This window comes from Oncorhynchus keta, chromosome 11 (assembly GCF_023373465.1).
Source record: "Oncorhynchus keta strain PuntledgeMale-10-30-2019 chromosome 11, Oket_V2, whole genome shotgun sequence".
Lineage (NCBI taxonomy): Eukaryota > Metazoa > Chordata > Actinopteri > Salmoniformes > Salmonidae > Oncorhynchus > Oncorhynchus keta.
In genome coordinates, this window is record NC_068431.1 from 29,445,383 (window position 1) to 29,461,395 (window position 16,013).

Here is a 16,013-nt window from a genome sequence, read left to right on the forward strand (position 1 = left end):
GGGCTCTGTGGGGGGTGACCGTCATTTACATCAGCAGACAAACAAGAAAACCCCTCTTCTTTTAACTCTCTTTTCCCCCCTGTACTCTGGCACCACTAGCCCTTCACTGGGAGAGGGGGAGCGTGAGAGAGAAGAGAAAGAGAGAGACAGAATCAGCCTCATCTTCTCTCCTCTCCCTCCAGACAGAGACAGACAGACAGACCTAGATATGACACAAGCACAGGCACCATGACTACTTACACGCTGGCATCACACACACCCCACTGTACAGTACACACACTGTACAGTGTACGCACACATTAAATGTACACATACACACACACTCCCTTCTTCCCCCCTTTCTTTCAGCACATCATCCATCTTTAACTACAGATAGAAGTGTAGAAAAAGAAGTACAACTACTTGGATCCAGGCAGCATTTCCACGAAAAAATGTATTCAAGAGAGAAAGGAAAATAGCTTTTCTCACAGGCAGAAATTCACCAGCAGCCTTTATGGTCTCTAGGCATGTAAATGTCATAGGGCAGATCCCAGATCATCAATATTGGGAGAGAGGTACCCAGAGGAGATATAAACACTGACTCTAGATCAGCATGGACAAGTCAGGCTAGGAGGAGACTATACTGTAGGCTAATAGTACTATTCAGAGGCCTAGGCTACTAGCCTAAGCTTTAGAATATCCACACAGAGGATGAAGCCCCCACACAATGTTATGTCTGACTCTGAACCTGTCATAATGTAATCCACAAGTATCTATAGTTATTCTGGTGATATAATTCCCCATTGGACTGGGACGTGTGAAGTGACTTAATGACAAGCAGTGTCAAGATGGGCCTTCGCCGACGCTGTGTATGTGTTTGCGTGTGTCGTCTCTGCTCAGAGAGAGAGAGCAAGAGAGAAAAAGGGAGAGGCAGAGAGAGAAGGGGGGGGGGGCAGATAGAGAGGGGGCAGAGAGTTAGAGAGGGGGGGGCAGAGAGAGAGGGGGGGGGGCAGAGAGAGAGAGAGGCAGAGAGAGAGAGAGGCAGTTGAGGCTGACATCTGGGAGCCAGATGCAGGGAACAAATCACCTTAATTAGGCTGGAAGTGAGCAAGCCAGATTGCAGCCTCCACTTTAATCCACACAGCTACCACAACTAACCACTACCACTACCAACCACCACCCCACTACTACCAACCACCAGCACCACTACCCACCACCAGCACCACTACCCACCACCACCACCCACTACCAACCACCACCACTACTACCAACCACCACCACTACTAACCACCACTACTACCACCCACCACCGCTACCCACCACTACCCACTACTACCAACCACCACCACTACTACCACCCACCACCGCTACCCACCACTACCCACTACTACCAACCACCACCACTACTACCACCCACCACCGCTACCCACCACTACCCACTACTACCAACCACCACTACTACCAATAACCACCACCACTACTACCACCCACCACCGCTACCCACCACTACCCACTACTACCAACCACCACCACTACTACCAATCACCACCACTACTACTAACCACCACTACCACTACTACTAACCACCACCACTACTACCAATCACCACCACTACTACCAATCACCACCACTACTACCAATCACCACCCACCACCACCACTACTACCCACCACCACCACTACTACCAACCACCACCACTACCAACCACCACCACCACTACCAACCACCAACACCACTACCAACCACCACCAATACTACCCACCACCACTACTACCAATCACCACCCACCACCACCACTACTACCCACCACCACCACCACTACTACCAACCACCACCACTACCAACCACCACTACCAACCACCAACACCACTACCAACCACCACCACTACTACCACCCACCACCGCTACCCACCACTACCCACTACTACCAACCACCACCACTACTACCACCCACCACCGCTACCCACCACTACCCACTACTACCAACCACCACTACTACCAACCACCACCACTACTACCACTAACCACCACCACTACTACCACCCACCACCGCTACCCACCACTACCCACTACTACCAACCACCACCACTACTACCAATCACCACCACTACTAACCACCACCACTACTACCACTACTACTAACCACCACTACCACTACTACTAACCACCACCGCTACCCACCACTACCAACCACCACCACTACTACCAATCACCACCACTCCTACCAATCACCACCCACCACCACCACTACTACCCACCACCACCACTACTACCAACCACCACCACTACCAACCACCACCACCACTACCAACCACCAACACCACTACCAACCACCACCAATACTACCCACCACCACTACTACCCACCACTACCCACCACTACCCACCACTACCACCAACCACCACCACTACTACTACCCACCACCACCACTACTACTACCCACCACCACTACTACTACCCACCACCACCCACAACCACCACTACTACCCACCACCACTACTACTACTACTACTACTACTACTACCCACCACCACCCACCACCACTACTACCCACCACTACTACCCACCACCACCACTACCAACCACCACCACTACTACCCACCACCACTACTACCCACCACCACTACCACTACCCACCACCACCACTACTACTACCCACCACCACCACTACTACTACCCACCACCACCACTACTACTACCCACCACCACCACTACTACCCACCACCACCACTACTACTACCCACCACCACCACTACTACTACCCACCACCACCACTACTACTACCCACCACCACCACCACCACCACCCACCACCACCACTACTACCCACCACCAACCACCGCCACCACCACCACTACCAACCACCACCACTACTACCAACCACCACCACTACCACTACTACCACTACTACCAACCACCACCACAACAACCAACCACCACCACCACAACAACCAACCACCACAACAACCCACCACCACAACAACCCACCACCACCACAACAACCCACTACCACTAACAACCACCACTACTACTACCAACCACCACCACTACTACCAACCACCACCACTACCACTACTACCACTACTACCAACCACCACCACAACAACCCACCACCACAACAACCCACCACCACCACCCACCACTACCACTACCAACCACCACTACCACAACCACCACCAACACTATGACTATCCACCACCACCACCACTACCACTACCAACCACCACTACCAACCACCACTACCACTACTACCAACCACCACCACTACTACCAACCACCACCACTGAGCAGAGTGGAAGACAAGCTAATAGAAAGGATATAGACTTAGCTAGCCCTGGGAGCTAACGCATTAGCACTGGCTAGCTGTACTGTAGCTCTCAGCAACTGTATTCCCACACTCACTCTCCTGCTGTATCTAGACTATAGAGTAATGGATAAGTAAGCGAGGGAAGAAGGAGGGAGGGTTGGAGAAGTGGAAAGGAGGAACGCCACATTCCCCCAAAAGCTACACTCTTGAGACTGATTAGCAGATGCTGCTGTTAAGCCCATTATGCAAACGATTTGGCTAATCAACTCAAATTGATTAGCACTAGGCTTCCTAACCCATGTCCTAATGCGCCGGCGCTGAGCCGTCCACGGGGTGGGGTTGGGCCCAGGGAGCTGGGTAATTATGTTTTTATCAACAGGACGAGTCAGCCCAACCCCAGCCCCCTGTCTTCATCCACCCACGTAGCTCACCAGTGGTGATTAGAACATGAAAATACTGGTGGAGGAAACTCAATTAAAAAAGCTCATATGAAACCACTAAACACACAAACGCTAGAATTCTGATCAGTTGACTTCCCATAGTCAAATTCAGCATGAGTCTACAATATTGCTACATTGTTCGAGTATTGGGATGCAGGCAAAACACCATTCTGAGTGCGTCTGCCTGCCTGTTACCAAGATTGTGCAGTTAAGATTAAAGCAAGTCCCTCTCTTCATCTATTGCCTAGTTACTGTTATACCCATGGAACTGGACCACATCAAACATTAAAGCTGCGATATGTCACTTGTTGGGCCACCTGACCAAATCCTTTGCTAGGAGTCAACATGATTCTATAGAACTTTTCAAACTAGCTAGAAGACGTGGTAAACAATGAAGTAAACACATATCAGTCCAATCAAAGTTACCGGGAAAAAGACGTTGACTTATCTGTGTCCAATGACCTTGAGCCTTGTTGGACAGGCACTGTCAATGTAACTCTATGGCAGCACACAGGGGGAAGAAGCTGCCTGGCCCTCAGTGGTCTCTCCCAGAAAAGTCAATGTGTCCAGGCTACATGAGGCCTTGGTGTATAGAAACTGGCATTTTATTTCAGAATTCGTGTAAGAATAGCCTAGGCTATATGATTCATTTACTGTCTGGCATAGCTGTAGGAGCTATGGCATAGGCTAGTGAAAATTATAGGTTAACACACAGACCACTGCTTATACTACTTCAAAATTAACCGTCACAAATGCTGACTATTCCATCATAGGGGGGCGTGACCAACTTCACCAACACTAGGAGGACAGATGTGGCCAAACCCCTCTCACACCCCCCTCAGTGTGTCCCACCCTACCCTATCTCCAGGCTCCATAGCGTCGGCCCTCTCAGCCTACATCGGGCCCTGCCGCCTCTCACAGCAGCCATGCTTAAATAAAGGACCAAATTGTGCTCTATAATGGCTTTATAATTTTTGTAATGGAAGAATTTTGCTGGCTCAGGCAGTGGTGCTTGTCTTAGTTAATTTGTTCAGTAGTAAACGCTGATGGAACAGATTACCACGCTCCCTCGAGAGCTTGACTGTGCCAGATGCTATCAGCTGCATGAGCTGAAGGGAATATCTCTCTCTCTGGGTCTCTCTCCCTGTGTCCCCCTCTCCCTCCCTCTCTGTGTCTCCCCCTCGGTGTCCCTCTCTCTGTGTGCGTCTCTCTCTCTCTCTTTCTGTGTGTGTGTGTGTGTCTCTCCCTGTGTGTGTGTGTTTCTGTGTGTGTGTGTGTGTGTGTCTCGCTCTGTTCCTCTGTGTGTCTCCCTCGGTGTCCCTCACTCTCTCTGTGTGAGTCTCTCTCGTGTGTGTGTGTGTGTGTCTCTCTCTCTCTCTCTTTCTGTGTGTGTGTCTCTCTCTCTCTCTTTCTGTGTGTGTGTGTCTCTCTCTCTCTTTCTGTGTGTGTGTCTCTCCCTGTGTGTGTGTCTCACTCTGTTCCCCTGTGTGTCTCCCTGTTCCCCTGTGTGTCTCCCTGTTCCCCTGTGTGTCTCCCTGTTCCCCTGTGTGTCTCCCTGTTCCCCTGTGTGTCTCCCTGTTCCCCTGTGTGTCTCCCTGTTCCCCTGTGTGTCTCCCTGTTCCCCTGTGTGTCTCCCTCCCTCTGTGTGTCTCCCTCCCTCTGTGTGTCTCCCTCCCTCTGTGTGTCTCCCTCCCTCTGTGTCTCCCTCCCTCTGTGTCTCCCTGTTCCTCTGTGTGTCTCCCTGTTCCTCTGTGTGTCTCCCTCCCTCTGTGTGTCTCCCTGTTCCTCTGTGTGTCTCCCTGTTCCTCTGTGTGTCTCCCTCCCTCTGTGTGTCTCCCTCCCTCTGTGTGTCTCCCTCCCTCTGTGTGTCTCCCTCCCTCTGTGTCTCCGTGTGTCTCACTCTCCCTGTGTGTTTCCCTCACTCTCTCTGTGTGTGTCTCTCCCTCTGTGTGTGTGTGTGTGTCTCTGTGTGTGTGTGTGTCTCTCTCTCTCTTTGTGTGTGTCTCTCCCTGTGTGTGTATGTGTGTGCGTCTCTCGCTCTGTTCCTCTGTGTGTCTCCCTGTTCCTCTGTCCGTCTCCCTCCCTCTCTGCGTCTCTGTCAGTCTCCCTCTCTGCGTCCCTGTCTCACTCCCTGCCTACTCCAACCAAGCTCCCCTCAAAACAGACCAGATCACAAATTCAATCTCAAGATCATTAAGGGTAGTTGAGGGAGGGGGGGTTGGTTAGGGGCAATGGAACAATTTACTCTGATTGAAACCAATAATAGGCAGAGGGCATTTTCTGAAGATGGTATTGTTGTGGAGAACTGCTGACCAACTTCAGATTCATGCAAAAAGCTTTTCAAGATGCAGCTTTGAATCTTTCCAAATAGATTATCATGATAGGCTGACTGTCATAAAACTTAATTGGGTAAACAGCAGACAAAACAAAGTTGATCTACGCATCAGCTGACCCCATTTCTTGAGTATAAGCAGGTGCAGGTTTTCAAAAGGTTAACTTCATCAACAGCTGGCAACGGGTTTAAAAACGGCATCAATTTATCCACCCTTAAATAGGCGCAGTGCAGAAAAAGACATTATCTAGCCCTTCTGTATGTGGAACAAAACGAAGGTGGAACAGATATTGCCGCTACACTGCTGGAGACAATTTCTTCCCAGAGTCTCTCTGTGTCTTTTATCTACTAGGACATCTGTATAATGAAGGTTGGAACACGCCACACTGCCACGAATGAAACAACTCTTCTGTTCAGGTGCACTTACTGAGTGACAACATCACCAATGACTACCCTTCTGCAATCTGACCTCACCTCTGTGCCTCACACACTACAGTCTGGGAATGTACAGTACAACTGTAAAGGCCAGAAAAACAGCACGAAGCAAAACCAAGGTTAATGAGGTGCAACTCATTTCCAGAATTACACTTATGAAAGTGGTCGTCCTGATAATCTCCATTTGATTTGAATAAATGTGGACAGGCATTCTATTCTTTTCTCCACCCATGTTCACAGATATGAGTCACAGATTGCAGCGCTGTATGATTGTGTGTGTACTGTATAGTATTGAGGGTTTCCGTTAGTACCTTAGCATACAAGGCCTTCACAGTACATTGACAGCTTTACTAGAAAGACAGCCCATGCTAACTAGACTAGAGCATTGGGCTATTATCAAAACATATGGAGAGAGAGGGAGGGAGGGCGAGAGAGAGCGAGAGAGAGAGAGAGAGAGAGAGAGAGAGAGAGAGGGGAGGGAGGGAGGGAGGGAGGGCGGAGAGAGCGAGGGAGGGAGGGAGGGAGGGAGGGAGGGAGGGAGGGAGGGAGGGAGGGAGGGAGGGAGGGAGGGAGGGAGGGAGGGAGGGAGGGAGGGAGGGCGAGAGAGCGAGAGAGCGAGAGAGAGAGAGGAGAGAGAGAGGGAGAGAGAGAGAGAGGTGTCTAGCTCTCGGTACCACTTCAAAGGAGCTTTAGGCAAATAGCAAATACAAGTGTCTGCTCTGTCCTGGCTGCTCCAACAGCTGCTGTTAACATTAAGAGGAGGGCTAATCTATTTGCATTGTAGTGAGGCGGTACACTAAAACCTTTATCAAAGCCTCATGTTTTGTTTTCGCTAACACTACCAGTTAAAACAGACCAGGCTTTGTGGCCACGCTAGGCTATTCATACTCGTTGACACAGTCTCAAAAGCTAGGCGGTCGTTTACACAAGATCTCAGAACAGGTCTTGGAACAAGGTCAGATTAGAACCCATCGGCAATACGGATTTGGCAATGCAGGTTAAAATGTCACCTTGACGTGTGTATGTATGCGTCTTGGAGATAACTTAACCTTCAGTCCTAATCCGTTGACTTGAAGCGAGGGGTAATGCATACTAAAGCTCTCCTAATGGTCTGGTCAGAGTGAAGTGTGCCTTAAGCTGAATAAACTGGAGCCATAAATTGGAGTGTCAGTTTAACCTACATAGAGAAGGGGAATCACATTAACATTGGTTTCTAATAAACGTCCCAGTGTCCAAACTGCGCCCTGGTAACAGATTTGTGACAGATGTTTTAATAGGCTGTGAATCATATATCTGCAGGAGGAGACTGACAGTGTGATGTGGTGGTCGGGACGTAGTATGGAACATACAGTTGAAATCGGAAGTCATTAAAACATGTTTTTCAACCACTCCACAAATTTCTTGTTAACAAACTATAGTTTGGCATGACACAAGTAATTATTCCAACAATTGTTTACAGACAGATTATTCCACTGTATCACAATTCCAGTGGGTCAGAAGTTTACAAACACTTAAGTTGGCTGTGCCTTTAAATAGCTTGGAAAATTCCAGAAAATTATGTCATAGCTTTAGAAGCTTCTGATAGGCAAATTGACATCATTTGAGACAATTGGAGGTGTACATGTGGATGTATTTCAAGGCCTACCTCCAAACTCAGTACCTCTTTGCTTGGCATCATGGGAAAATTAAAAGAGATCAGAAGACCTCAGAAAAATAATTGCAGACCTCCACAAGTCTGGTTCATCCTTGCAAGCAATTTCCAAACACCTGAAGATACCACGTTCATCTGTACAAACAATAATACGCAAGTATAAACACCAGGGGACCAGCTAGCCGTCATACTGCTCGGGAAGGAGAGTGCAAAAAAGTGCAAAGGTGCAAATCAATCCCAGAACAACAGCAACGGACCTTGTGAAGATGCTGGAGGAAACCGGTACAAAAGTATCTATATCCACATTAAAATGAGTCCTATATCAACATAACCTGAAAGGCCACTCAGCAAGGAAGAAGCCTCTGCTCCAAAACCACCAGTAAGATCGTACTTTTGGGGTGAAAGGTCCTCTGGTCTGATGAAACAGAAATAGAACTGTTTGGCCATACTCACCATCGTTATGTTTGGAGGAAAAAGAGGGAGGCTTGCAAGCTGATGAACTCCATCACAACCATGAAGCATGGGGGTGGCAGCATCATGTTGTGGGGGTGCTTTGCTGCAGGAGGGACTGGTGCACTTCACAAACTGGATGGCATCATGAGGAAGGAAAATTATGTGGATATATTGAGGCAACAAGCATACTTCCAATGTTGTGGCAAAATGGCTTAAGGACAACAAAGTCAAGGTATTGGAGTGGCCATCACAAAGCCCCGACCTCAATCCTATAGAAAATTTGTGGGTGGAACTGAAAAAGCGTGTGCGAGCAAGGAGGCCTACAAACCTGACTCAGTTACACCAGCTCTGTCAGGAGGAATGGGCCAAAATTCACCCAACTTATTGTGGGAAGCTTGTGGAAGGCTACCCGAAATGTTTGACCCAAGTTAAACAATTTAAAGGCAATGCTACCAAATACTAATTGAGTGTATATAACCTTCTGACCCACTGGGAATGTGATGAAAAAAATAAAAGCTGAAATAAATCACTCTCTACTATTATTCTGACATTTCACATTATTAAAATAAAGTGGTGATCCTAACGGATCTAAGACAGGGAATTTTTACTAAGATTAAATGTCAGGAATTGTGAAAAACTGAGTTTAAATGTATTTGGCTAAGGTGTATGTAAACTTCCGACTTCAACTGTATATCAGCGGGAGGAGACTGATAGTGTGCTGTGGTGGGACGTAGTATGGAACAAATGTCCCCACAAGGAAGGAACACACTGTCCTCATAATTCACAGTCCTTCTAGAGACCGTCCTTAACAGCATCTTTAAAGTTATTTTTATTTACTCCATAATAAACTCATATGTATTCTTATCTAGGGGTTTTTATCTTTTTTATTAGCACAGTGACCTAGGAGCGTGTGTTTTAATTTAATTCCCCCACCATGAGGACCTCACCTATCCGAGCGTGCCCACAATGGAATCATTGTGCCTGTACAGTTCTCACCTTCGCTATGACCTTCCTCCTGCCTGATTGACTGCCAGATCGAGCAATCAAAACCAGCCAATTCACTGGGAGGGGCCCTCTGGAGGGCATGGTGCTCATGTAAGAGAAGGGGAGGAGAATATATTATCTGAGAGTAGTAGCAGCCATGCCTCATAACCAAGAGGACTGTTCTTTGAAAAACTGCAGTGGTCATTGAAATGTCATTGGCCTCTTTGGTAACAACAACTCCCAAACAGTTTCTCAGAATGGGTGCTGGTTCTCACAGAGAGTGGACTACCTCTGAGAAGGAAAAAAACGTAACTACTTCATCCAATTAAGCGAAATGCTGGCTATTATCATACATTTGTATGCTAATTCCCAGCATGTAGCTTTATGGTAAGAACAATAAGGTGGTTGTTGACCAATGAAAAACACTCCTTCACTCTGGATAGAGGTACAGGGGTTTATGGTACTACATTCTAACCGATCGCTGCAGCTGTACGTAGTCTGTAAATAGCCCACCCAATCTACCTACCTCATCCCCATACTGTTTTTTTAAATGTACTTTTCTGTTCTTTTGCACATCATCATCATCTGCTCATTTATCACTCCAGTGTTAATCTGCTAAATTGTAATTATTCGCTCCTATGGCCTATTTATTGCCTACCTCTTCATGCCTTTTAATGGACAGAAAAATGGGTCGTCCCCATTCAACGTGACCAATTTGCAAACATTGTTTGATCTCACAATCTAACTGCTCTATAAATCAGGCCTATGGTTAGATGTTCTCTCCATTTCAAACTGATAGCCAATCAAAGCCCACATGCTTAGGGGCTCGTAAGTAAGCATTTCACTGTAAGGTCTACAACTACACCTGTTGTATTCGGCGCATGTGACTAATACAATTTGATTTGATTTGATTTAATGCTTGACAGCAGACCAACACCCCCCCACCACTGTTGCTATGTAAGCGTGAAAACTTTGATTAGTCTGAGGGGGTAGGGTTGCCTTCTGCTGGTGCTACTGATGTTGTAACATCTGCCTTGCGAGAGGCTTGTTTACATGCAAGCATTATGTATTCACTATAATCAGTCTATAATCACAGGCATTATGGAGAGCTCTTCAGTTGAAGGATTTGGTGATTATGAGAACGAACCGGGAGAGGTAGAAGGGGGGAGGGGGGGGGGGTTTGTTAGGACAGAACCTTTATTAGTGTGAATTAAACACAGTGCTGCTGCGCAGATTGTGGCGCTCTGCTCTGCTCTGCCAGGGTCTATGGGCGGATCAATCCTGGAGAGTTCTCAGTGATATGAAACGCGCTCCAGCCCCGTAATGATTGGGGACTGATTCGCTCGCTCTGACAATTCTCCCAATCTCTCTTCACCCTCTGATTTATTATGCAACAAAAGGGCTGTGATTCGCTTCAAAAGGCCCCCATTCAGCTTCATAAGGAGGCCCAGAGAGAGAGAGATGAGCTCCACAGAAAAGTGGTGGATATGGCACTGTCATCTAGGTTCAAGATCTGCCAGCTGATGTTTAGGCTGCTTCTAACACCGCTCGCGTTGCAAAATAAATGTGCAAATGCATGTTATTCAATCATTTCATCTAAACTGCTCGCGCGCATCAACGATCGTCTGCGTAGACAGGCACTATTTTTTTCTCTCCAAGTTGGTTCTATTTTTGACACTTGATGCGCTGCAAGTACCACCTCTCCCATCTCCTCATTGGATTATAGGAGCATATACCCACATGGGTGATTGAAAGATGAAGTTCCACACTCCAGACCAGTTGGTGGTGGTAATGCACCTTAAAGTTGGTAGCCAACTGACATATAAAGTCCACAGAAGAAGAGAACTGGAGGAGACATTACTAGAAACTAACTAGGATTCCCCTTTAATCTGTGGATTAAATGTCGGAGTAGAAAACACATGATTTTGTGACTCAAAATGGGTCAAAATTCTACAAAGATCCAGAAAAAAAAGGACCTTGTGCATTTCAGGTAAAATAACAACCCAATTTTAATATCCCAGTACAAATTAGCCAGCAACAGCAAGCTAGCTAGCTAAATGTCCATGAATGTTTCACGTGTTTCAACCTGTCCACAAATTAATATAGCTGGTTCAGAGTTCCTTCTGTTATTTCAACCTGTGTGTCCGGATCGCATTTGACGTGGACGTACAAAATCAACCTGCATGACGGATGCACGCGCGTGCCGGTCTAGACAGCATGTAATGACGCAAATACCAGAGCTCTGGTGACGCAGTGAGAGTGGGCATAATGAAGTCCTCTGACTGGAGAAGCACGGCCATTTCCTCAAGACCTTTACCTTCCCCACAATGTATCCGCTGACCAGACAATGAACATGGTAAACCAATTAAGATTCCTGGACTTGACACTTGTGGCACGGAGGAGAAGAGAAGGCAGGCCAATGACAGACATGCTGTGAGGGGGGAGTGAGTGATTAAGTGTTTGACTGGCTGGTTGGTTGGTTGGACACTATAAAGGGTTAACAGTGAGAGAGGAGACTGAGGAGGAAAACAAAACTCCAAGTTTTAACGTCTCCCTCAATTACAATGCAGAGATAAGCCAACACTGCTAAAGGACAGGATGTGGTGGGGGGAGGGGAGCGGGGGGTCAGACGTTTTTAGCTCATCTATATTTACAATTGGGTGTAATTGTGCGCACACACACATAGGCCTCGCACGCGCACACAAACACACACTGGTATAGGGAGCTGGTGGTAGCCTCCACCCACATCAATCCACATTCCTCAAATACTTTCCAAGCTTTACAGCAACTAATTAGATAAATTATACAGCTTGCTAAGAGGAGAGTTTAACTGGACCTCTTTGAGAAAGGGGGGAGTTCAGTTTTAGTGACTACCAGGCTAACATTGACCAAGTCCTTGAGGTAGTTTAGTGACTACCAGGATAGCATTGAACTTGGCGTAAAGTTGGAGAAACAAATAACCACCAAGCCAAGCAGCAAACACAGTGTTCTCCGACAAATATTCACTCCAGGTAACCGTTTGATTGCATACATCATGTCTAACTCCTAAAAGAAAGAGTGCAGATTTCAGATGGCATAAGACAGCACAATGGAACAAAGAAAGCAGGAAGGAGGATAACAATTGCCTGTCCTTCATTTCCTCTCAGTGGGAATAGGCTGAGCAACAGGAGAACTATAGAAAACTTGTACAGTGGATTGAGTGCAGTCTCTGCCTCCCTCCATCTCTACCATTGTTTACTCACACCTGAGTGCCACATACACAACCCTTGCTCTGCTCCAAGACAAAACAACTCACTGTCACACCGAGCCCCACAGTGCTGTGTACGCCTCACAACGCCTGGTAAGAGCCCGCACGCTCCCGCCATCTTTCCATCTATTACCCTGCAAAGAGAATGAAGCCCTTCACTGTGAGAGACAGACAACACTTCTCTATTGAGAGGGAGAAGAGAAAAAAAAACGACTGTGCCGTCGTGTGATGTCATTATTAAGAGACGGGTTCTTTGCGTAATGTAGCCTCTTTATCACAGAGGCCTTGCTGTTCTATGACACCCGCAGCCATGGTATGAGAGTCGGACTAGGGCTGATGTGACGGATCTCTCCTAGACCCAGTGTTGCTGAAACACAGTTTCTAAGATTTGACTCAGTTACAGTTCATATAAGGAAAATCAGTCAATTGAAATAAATTCATTAGGCCCTAATCTATGGATTTCACATGACTGGGCAGGGGTGCAGCTATGCATGGGCCTGGGAGGGCATATGCCCACCCACTTGGCAGCCAGGCCCAGCCAATCAGAATGAGTTGTTCCCCACAGAAGGGCTTTAACACAGACAGAAATACCCCTCAGCACCAACCCCTCCCAAACCTTCCTCAGACGTTCCCACAGGTGAAGACGTACTGCCAAATTCTCTAAAATGACATTGGAGGCAGCTCATGGTAGAAATTAACATTAAATTCTCTGGCAACAGCTCTGGTGGACATTCCTGCAGTCAGCATACCAATTTCACACTCCCTCAAAACTTGAGACATCTGTGGCTTTGTGTGACAAAACTGCACATTTTAAAGTGGCCTTTTGTCCCCAGCACAATGTGCACCTGTGTAATGATTATGCTGTTTAATCAGCTTCTTGATATGCCACACATGTCAGTGGATGGAAAAGCTCACTAATATGGATGTAAACTAATTTGAGCATAACATTTGAGAGAAATAAGCTTTTTGTCCGTATGTAACATTTGAGATTTTTTATTTCAGCTCATGAACCATGGGACCAACACTTTACATGTTGCATATATATGTTTATTCATTCAGTGTATATTTATGACTAATGCTCAGGGTTAAAAGTCCCATCCCCTGTCAGTAGTGTTTTCTTGGAGCATGTGATCGCGGCTAGACAGCCTTAAATTCCTGTCAGGAAGCTAACTGAAGCCGATTACAAAATCAATAGCAACACATTGGAAGAGCCGGGTCCTTGTGCAGGGAAGAGGAACCCTTCAGAGGGAGCCTGTGAAATACAGCCTCTCATAGCCTAAACTAAATCTAAATAAATAAAGGGAACATGGTTACACTGTGTTGATGTAGTGTTATAGTTACTTATACTGAGGTGGCTGTGTTTAATGCCACTCCCAAAGGCTTATTTAAATTCAGCACTAGACAAGTACATTGATAAGAGATTATACTAATATATTTGAATGCAAGCCTGTAACTCCTGAAAAACTCTGCCTGCAATGATCTGTCAATCTCATCTGTGTGCTGATCTTGCCAATAAAGTTTTTGTTTTACAGCAAAATAAATGACTTTGAAGTCATTTTATCTAGTTGTAGTTACTGTATGCAGAAGGGGAAAATACAGTCTTTTTTTATACTGGTGTTTGACTGTAGACAGTGTTTGCCCCTAATCCTTTGCCTTGGTAGTGTTGGCTGGTGGCCATAAGGCCTTATTTCCCTCCATAACGGTACTTGGCCAACAGAAAGACCAATGTATTCTCATCATGCATGGTGACAAAATTACACAGAACCACTATAAGACCTTCAAATCATAAAATAAAAAGTGACTGAAACAAAACAGTCACCTGCCACTAGTAAACTTCATTAGCAGTTGGGAGCCTACATTCTGGCTACAAGTTTTGCCACTGCCTCGTGGGGATCAAGGTCTCCACAAAAGCCTGGATTCAGAGCGAGGTACAGTACACAAGGGAACAAGTGCTGCATTATATCAAGGAATATTCCGATGGTATCTCATTCACAGGCTTTGCTGCTCTGCCCCTTCCATGCATTAACATTTTAACACTGGGTGGGGAGGAATGTGTTTACTCTGATGGCTGGGGCTACGAGCTGCATTAATTATGATGCAGAATTATAATTTAATATTAGCATAGCCACGGCGCACAATGAATGAACAGAGGAGGAGAGAGCTGGGCTGGCTGGGCTGGCTTGTTTACGGCGGAGCAGAGGAGACAACAAGTGGGTGATTGTTGCCAGAGCGGAGGAGACGCAGACGAGAAGCAGACGGGATGCAGTGGGTTGGCTGTGACCTTGATTGTGATGTGTGTGCCGTAGTAGTGGCAGTCGGGGCACTGGGTAGTGAAGGCCCTGCTTTAACCTTGGCACAGCACCCTCCGAGTCACAGCCTCCGCTTTCTCACAGTTGTGTACTGTAAACAGGAAACGCTCTGGCAAACAGAGACATACGAAAAAACTATTGTGCCGGAAACTATCACCACTACAGTAGTGAAATGTGGAGAAGTAGTAAAAAGTACTACAAGTAGTACAGGTGGCTCGTCGTTCTCTTTCCTGGAGACGGCACTTCCTGCTCGGCTGCTCTGACAGGGGAGACAAGCGTGCCGTGAGCTGTGGTCTGCGGTCGGAGTCAGAGTAAGGTTTCCTTTTCTGCGTTACAACAGGGCCCGTGAAACACAGCCTTTGTTTGGGTTTGTGTTGGTTCTCACAAGCACAATTCTCAGACACCACTGTCACGCACTCCACTATAAGGCCTGCTTGGACTTATTAGTACTCTTATTAGGGTTCCTCACCTGGCACTGGAGAGTAATGAGACATCAGAGGAACAGGAATGTTCAGCATAACTAGCCTATCTACAACATCTGAGGTATAGATTCAGAGGTAGGCTATACAGATAATTCCTGAGATCATCTAGCTTCCCTCAACTGAGAATATAGACCCACATTATGGAAATTAACATATAGGATTACACACTAAGCCAACAATCATGACACAAACGCTTCACCTCTGAGGTTTAAGTTTATAAGGAACAAACGTATCGCTCGTAGGCCAGTTGCTCATCGAGTTGTTTTATTTATCGACACAGCTCAGGTATTTTCAGTAAACTGCTGGAATCTCCCTGGGATGTTTTGATTTGGGTTCCTTGATCCAACGTTAGCGTCTGACCTTCCTGAATGAACCCTTGCTTGGGCCACTTTTCT

At 46.8% G+C, this 16,013-nt stretch overlaps 1 protein-coding gene across 5 annotated transcripts in view; it reads right to left on the reverse strand.

Annotated features, from left to right (window-relative positions):
• Nucleotides 1–16,013, reverse strand: part of LOC118390688 (homeobox protein cut-like 1) — a 215,447-nt gene that overhangs the window by 159,920 nt on the left and 39,514 nt on the right. The window lies entirely within an intron of this gene.